The 7983-nt window shown below is 48.1% G+C and overlaps 1 non-coding gene across 1 annotated transcript; it reads left to right on the plus strand.

Annotated features, from left to right (window-relative positions):
• The first annotated feature begins 5059 nt into the window (after positions 1 to 5059).
• TRNAK-UUU (transfer RNA lysine (anticodon UUU)) lies at positions 5060 to 5132 on the plus strand. Its single transcript has one exon. It is a non-coding gene; the product is annotated as a tRNA-Lys (tRNA).
• Positions 5133 to 7983: the final 2851 nt, after the last annotated feature.

Below are 7983 nucleotides of genomic sequence, written 5' to 3' on the forward strand. Positions count from 1 at the left end.
TGGCAAGTGCGGTAATCCTATTTCAAAGCATGCGAGCGGGAAGGAAACAGGGGCACGCAGTGAAAAAAGCAGTCGGTTACGAGTGAAGAAAAGCTCCGCTTGTAGCGCTGCACCGCGCCCGTCAATAATCAGCACAAGAGCATCGCGTTTGCTGGTTTCTGTTCTGACCATAAATGTTGTTTCCCTCCTAGCGTCAACCACACACGTACTGTGCATTAGAAGTTCGTTCTTCATTGTTATAATGTTCCGTTTAGTTGAGCAGTCAAGCATTAAGAATTGCTGAAAATTTCCAGAAAGTTAAAGCTTTCGACCAAAAAGCAGGAGTATCAAGGTTTGTCCGCGTGAATAAATCGCTCACCTGAAACGCACATGTCGCGAAAATAAAGGCGATTGGACAGGACACCTATCTGAGTTCTCTCTGTGGGACAGTGGCGCCTGTGGGCGCAGCTTACATTTATTTTTCCGGCATGATCTTGCAGGGCAGTACTGCATCATCTTCCTCTCCAGTAGTGTTTTCAGCAGAGCTAGTTCGTTCGAATGCCTTGTGAAATAAAGAAAACAACACACAGGTACACTGGCGAGTGAGACGACACTGGCCTCTGTCCCTGTGAGTTATTTGCACAAGTACAGAATATTTCCTGTGAAACAGTGTATCAATCATAAGTAGTGTCTAGCTATGTGTATGGCGTAATATACAAAATACGTGTGACCAATTAAGCCATGCCGATACGGCGGTTTCGTTCGCCGCGATAAACCGACCCCATACGATCGCCAATAAAGCGCAGAATTCGTAACGTATGCGTGTTTAGAACACTGAGACGATAGACGTAAACTAGGTATACGCTCAAGGTAAACAGAACTGTGTAACTGATTTGAGGACGAGAACATCAGTGGTGTAAAGTAAAAAAAATAACGAAGGCGGAAGCGCACGTTACGATAGTGGCTATTTCGTTTTAATAAATGGCTTCATCTTAAATATATAAAGTATTGAATTATGGTCTCAAATGAAATGTGGCGAAAAGAAATCACCATGAGCAGCCAGTAATAAGATCATCATCATCATCGTCATCATCAACAACAACAACAACAACAACAACAATAATAATAATAATATAAAGTGATGTTTATGGTCATATTAAGAACAACACAGATAACAGACCTGTCGAAGCCAGACGGTAGCTTGGATGACTTGGCCCGGCATATCGGCAAATGAGAGATGACATATGCTTATTGGAGAGCATGTAACGTAAAATGATCAGGGGAAGAAGACATGTAACTACGTTTTCTTAGTACACCTAAACACAATAAACTACAAGAATCAAACTGGCGGAAGCAAAACTACGTAAAGAGCAGAATGTTGAAATAAACATTGAGCATTTTTTCAACAGATTATACCCGGCATAAAAGAAGCTAGACAGTCATGCGATAAATGGTGCAGCATTAAAGCAATTTTAAGACACTTAAGTAGCGTTTCATCGTTACAGAAAAAAAAACACTGGCGAGGAGGATATTAAAAACTGAAAAACATAGACCTTTCTAATGGATTTGCCGTATTGTGTTCTGACAAATAGTACAGAAAGGCGGGAAGTTTTTTTTAGTATGTGAGGAGCAATGCTCTCCTCGTTCTTGAACTGAGAGTTCCAGAAATCACTTTGAATAAATGACGCTTTTGAAGGCAGCAGGATAAATAAATAAAATAAATATACATTGCCTGTTGAGGTACGACTGTAAACAATAAATTTTAACATGTCTTTCGAAATTCTATCTACCCAAGTCTGCCTTAGCGAGGAACAGAAAGCAAATAATGTGACGCAGGACACTGTACGCAAGAGAAAAAAGTGATGGTCCCCTTGATATTGGTGGGTACAATCGATCTAATAATAAAAAGTAACCATTAGATGTTTCGTAGTCTGTGGCAAATGTAAGCCATATCATCATTCCAAGACAGGTCGCTATTGAAATACACTCCGAGATATTTTATAGAATTACATATTCGATCAGAGTACGCCTACAGGAATTGCAATCACGGACATGAAGAAATAGGGGTTAATTTGTCACTGTTTATCTCAGTGGATTTTGAAATCCAATTAGTTTTTTTTTTTCTGAATAATCACCAAGCAATTATTATCAAACATGACGCAGCCTCATGAACATTGCCTTGTGGTAGTGATAACGCTTTATGGTAACAGCCGTGTTCGGTTAAAAGAACACTGTCGTCTGTGTGCTTAAATACATGATATTTTGGAACAGCACCAGCAAAATCATTCATGAATAATGTAAATATTGAAGATAAAATAATCCCTGTGGTACACCAGCTTTAAAAAAATTCAATTACTAAGAGGCAATTGATTGTCTAATCAAAGTGCCTGGAAGTGGTCAGAGAGATAATTCTTAAGAAAATCGTAGAACGGACCTGTGACGCCAAGAAGGTACATTTTTTCAAGCAGGATAGAATGGTTTACGGTGTCGAATGCTTTGCAGATATCAAGAAATAAAGCACAGGAAAGAATGTCATGTTCGAAAACATCATGCAATTCATCGGGAAATTTTTCAAGTAGGTCAGTGGTACCTCGACCCGCGACAAAACCGAACTGGCGATTTGAAATAAGCGAAACTTTTTCTAGAAACGAAGTCATGCATTGGAATAAAAATTTCTCAATGATATGGGATAAGATAGGCAAAACTGATATAGGTCAATAAATGCAAACAATATCTTTCGGTCTACCTTAAAGGGCCACTCACCAGGTTTGACAATTTTGAGCTGACAAGCGCAATGCGTAGACGAGGCGTTCATGATCACGTCTGCCAAAATTTGCAACGCTACGCGCCGCGGAAAGGGGTCAAATTTCAAGATGAAAGCTGCTCCCCCTCCTCTTTACCGGCACACGCCTAGACAATGAGGGCATGACGTTGGCGTAGGAATGGCCCTACGTAGATAGCAACGCAATGACGTTGGCCCTCTACGTAGACAACTCTGCTCTGACATTGTCAACAGTATACCACGTGACATGGCAAAAATTATTTAACACAACATGCGTAGTTTATGTATTTGTTTATTTAAGAGACTAATAAAACTTGAAATCAATAATGAGACGCAATAAAAAATATTGGAAGTTTTTCTTTCATTTTGTCCCGTGAAATGCTACGAGATGCGGGGCTAATGTGCCAGCGTTTCGCATGCGTTCGTGTCCTCGCGCTCAGCGCATTGAGCATATGACCGCCGTGGAACGCTCCTACGCGTTCGCGCACTCATTGCGCTCATCTACTCTACCGCGTCTAAGCCAGCGTTTCAAACCATCCCGCAGAAACAGGCAGAAGACCACAAAATAACGCTGGTCAACAAAGGAACGCTGCTCGCATGCTCGGGGGTGTGACTTCTTTGGGCACGTCATGCGCACGTCTCCGCATGGTCGGATGCTGGAGAGGGTGGGGAAGAGATTTGGCATACGAAAGCTACGCAGAGGAGCGTCCAAGGTTTCGAGCTCACCTACTCTCATCCTCGTTTCGCGCCGCTTCACAAAACCTGTTTTCTTCGCTCGGGATGAACGGATTCGAAAAATTTTTGTGGCAAAATGTTCCTCATCGGATACCCAACAACTTCGACTGTCTAACTAAAAATTGGGTATGGGGCCTGGTGAGTGGCCCTTTAATAAGCGGCTTTACACTTGCTGTTTTTAAATCTGATGGCAGAGACGCTGTCTCCAAGAATCCATCAAGCATGAAGAGCCACATCTCTGATTATGTGTCTAGATTTCGCTGCAGCAAAAATACAGAGACATCATCAATGTCTCCTGGTTTCCGCCGTTTTACAACAGAAACTGTTCTAACGAGTTCTCCTTTTGTTAAAGTTGGGAGGAAGGCAGAGGCAGGTATTGATTTATTCAAATCACAGCGGCCTGTCGGCGCCGACGATGACCCATCGGACACTTTTGCAAAGTGGCGATTAAATATATTGGCTGTATGTGCAGGATCACCAGTACTGTGTAGTTTACACGTATCCCGAAGGAGTACGGCCACTAGCGTGGGTCCGGTCTTAGCGAGCCGCAGGTCACGCGTTAACCGTCGCCGTGGCGAGAACACGATACTGCTCAAAGTCGCAACACTTTATTGTGGCAACACCGAACGCAGTACAGCCCGTTGCAAAGGCACGGCGGGAAAGCAAATGGGCTTATCCACGCCACTGGCGTAAAAGTACTACACAGGGTGCCACGAGCACGTCTCCGTGGTAAAGGTGGTTCACGGAGACCCCGGAACCAGGGCTCGTTCGCTCGAGCGAAGGCAAAGGCACTCGCGTTGGCTTCGGAGGAAGACGGGTTGGCGTAGCTTGGCCACGCACTAGGGCACCGTACCACCCTTCGGCCGAGCCTACGCAGAGGGGCAATAAAAGGTGAGCGTTCGCCTCGGGCGTGAGGCACCGTCAGCGAAGTCCGACGAGCCCCGAGCGACGAGAGTCGATGGACGGGAAAGATTGCATGGCTCACTGTCAGCTGTCCCGGAGAGTATCCGACCCGCTCACCGAACTACAGAACACCTACCAGACCTGCACCCGACGCACGCGCTCAAAACCTCTCGGGAGACCCTGCGCGTGGCGCCACAGTCAACATCCGCTACCGGGTAAGAGGGAATAAACGTCACTCCGCTCTCTCAGCGCGGCAGACAGCGGAGGAGGGGAGCCATGTCAGGACATGAGGACGGCAGAAAAGCGGCAAAACCCGCGAAAAGGCAGCAGGCTAGCCTCAATTTACACAACTGGAAACACAGGCACAACCAGCAGAGATTATGCACGCTGCTTATGACACGAAAGTCACGACATCGAATCCCGGCCGCATTTTTGATAGAGACGGAAATGATCCATGCTCGTGTGCTCAGATTCAGGTGCACTCTAAAGAACCCAGGTGGTAGAAATTTTTTGGAATCCTCCACTATGGCGTCCCTTATAATCATATGGTGGTTTTGTGTCGTAAACCTCTCTTCCAGATCTTCGTCTTCTTTTTACAACTTTTCAATTTTTTTTTCTTTTTTTGCCCTTTATCGCAATGTAACACCGTCGGAATTCGTTGCCCGGGCAGCTCAGTAGGTAGAGCGTTAGGCTTTTAACCTAATGGTCCAGGGTTCGAGCCCCTGCTCGGGCGTGCTTTTTCTTTACCGCTCGCTATGTCCTTGTTACTTTCTTAGGAACGTGGTATAAAGCAAAGCCGCATACAAGTTCAGGCTTTTGTGGCATTTCCTGAATGCTCACAAGGCTGTACCAATGGTCGCAAACTATACTGACACCTTGCTATTGACCGAAGCACGGCAGCTGATCGCCACCGCCACCAAAGGAACAGTCTCGCTTAGGGTTATTGTATGTACTACCTTTAGGAGCCATATACAGCGGGCGCTTTGAGTTAAGAAGCTCGAGCGCCCTCTAACCGGGCGAGTGCCCTCTTGTAACGGAAAATAAGCGACTTCTGATGAGTGTGTATACGGAGCAGCGCAATCAACCCGCTCCGTCCCTGCAGACGGTGCACGAGAGCTCGCGCCTGCTGGGTTTTCAGGAAAGTTGATGTGCTTTCGACTGTCGCTCATCCGACGGAGTGCGTTCTCTATGCCCACTTGATCGTTCCTCCTGAGCAACGTAACAATCGCCACGTGACGCGTTGGGGCCCCCAAAAGCAGTCGGCAGAAACGTCATTAAGTTATAAGCTCAGAAGGCGTCGCACTCGAGTGTGATCCAGCGGGCTCCTTCGTAGTTTAGAGTCTGCCAGCTTGAAGCGCCGAGTCCCCTGCATTGTGCGCATGCTACAAGGAAAACAGCGGCAACAACAAATCCCGCTCATGTACTCGGCATCCGAAGGCGGGGTCACCGGCCGTCCGGCTCATGACATCACTCGGTAGTAATAAATGCTGCGAACTTCTTCAGTTGTGTCTGACTACTGTTTGTTCCTAAGAAAAAAAACAAAAAAGTCGCAAACAAAAAATGAAAAAAAAAATGCCCAAGCAGGGGCTCGAACCCTGGACCGTTAAGTTAAAAGCCCAATGCTCTGCCGACTAAGCTACCCTTTTTCTTTCTTTATTGTGATTTTAATGCTCCGCACCACACTTGGGGCTACCCGTACAATACCAGCAATTGATTGATATGTGGGGTTTAACGTCCCAAAACCACTATATGATTATGAGAGACGCCGTAGTGGAGGGCTCCGGAAATTCAGACCACCTGGGGTTCTTTAACGTGCACCCAAATCTGAGCACACGGGCCTACAACATTTCCGCCTCCATCGGAAATGCAGCCGCCGCAGCCGGGATTCGAAACCGCGCCCTGCGGGTCAGCAGCCGAGTACCTTAGCCACTAGACCACCGCGGCGGGGCACAATACCAGCAAGGGCGCGGAACTGTTGCAGAACGCGACGGACATGGACCTGACTCTAATCACCGACAAGGCCTTTCCAACTCGGTTGGGCACCTCATCCTGCAGAGACTCCACTCCCGACTTGACCTTCGTCAAGAATCTCCCCGATGTACAGTGGGCCAACTCAAACATTGACTTAGGTAGCGACCATTACGTCCTGGTGACGCAGTTCTTAGTGGTCCGAAAGAGGGCACGGGAGTTTTCTTGGACAAACTGAGACCAGTTTCGCAAAGTCCGCAACGAACGACCCCTACCTGAAACCAGGCCAAGCCTACAGGAGTGGATTAGCCAGCTCAGAGAGGACGTCATAAGTACCACGATGAATATTAGTACTGACCTTCCGGTTGAAAAAATGGATAACCGCCTTGCCCACCTGCTCGAGGCCAAGCAGTCACTTGTCGCCCGCTGGAAAGGCCAGTGCCTCAATCGCAGGTTGCGCAAGAAAATCTCCGACCTAAACAAGACCATCGAGGACCACTGTCGCGTACTCTCCAAGCAGCAGTGGGACGAGGTGTGCAACTCGGTAGATGGCCAGATGCGTAATGGCAAGACATGGAACCTACTCAAGCACCTGCTCAGCGAGACTAACACCAAAACTAACCAGCGGAACGTACTAGCGCGAGCCATGCACGAAGCCAAGCAGTCCTCTTCAGATGAGGAGGTTTTGAAGCAGCTGGTGGAAAAGTACCTCCCTGTCGACTCGAACCCCGCAACAACGTACCCCGAGTACTCAGGACCGGCCAACACTGAACTGGACGCCGAGATATGCCACGAAGAGGTTCGGCAGGCGCTTTACGGGCTCAATGGGAGGTCTGCCGCGGGCCCCGACGGCATAACTAATAAGACCCTGCGCAACCTGGACGACCGGTCAATCGACTACCTCACCGAGGTCATCAACGAGGCATGGAAGAGCGGCGAGGTCCCCGACCCGTGGAAGGTCGCACGCACCGTGCTCATTCCTAAGCCGGGGAGGTCACCCAACTTGGACAACATGCGCCCCATTTCGCTCACATCCAGCGTGGGAAAGGTAGCCGAGCATGTGGTCCTCAATAGGTTGACTCGATACCTGGAAGACAATGGGCTCTACCCGTACACCATGATTGGTTTTCGGGCCAAGCTTTCGACGCAAGACGCTATGAAGCTGCTCAAGCATCAAGTCATCGACTGCAACACTCGAGACATGCGGGCCATTCTCGGCCTCGACTTAGAGAAAGCCTTCGACAATGTTACTCCCTCTTTCGTGTTGCGGTCGATTGCTGAGCTCGGCCTTGGAGTCAGATTCTACAAATATGTCAAATCGTTCTTGACCCGTAGGAGAGCCACCCTCAGTGTGGGAGACCTTGTCTCCGAGGAGATAGAGCTGGGATCGCGCGGCACGCCACAAGGGTCAGTGATATCGCCCACCCTGTTCAATCTTGTCATGGTCGGGTTCTCCAAGAGGCTCTCATGTATCGAAGGTATTAGCCACACAATTTAAGCGGACGATATTACCATTTGGTGCACAGGTGGCAGCGACGGGCAAGTCGAGCGCTCCCTGCAGGAGGCCATAGACACCGCGGAAGATTACCTCCGTCCCACAGGCCTGAGGTGTTCTC

This window comes from Rhipicephalus microplus, chromosome X (genome assembly GCF_043290135.1).
Source record: "Rhipicephalus microplus isolate Deutch F79 chromosome X, USDA_Rmic, whole genome shotgun sequence".
NCBI lineage: Eukaryota > Metazoa > Arthropoda > Arachnida > Ixodida > Ixodidae > Rhipicephalus > Rhipicephalus microplus.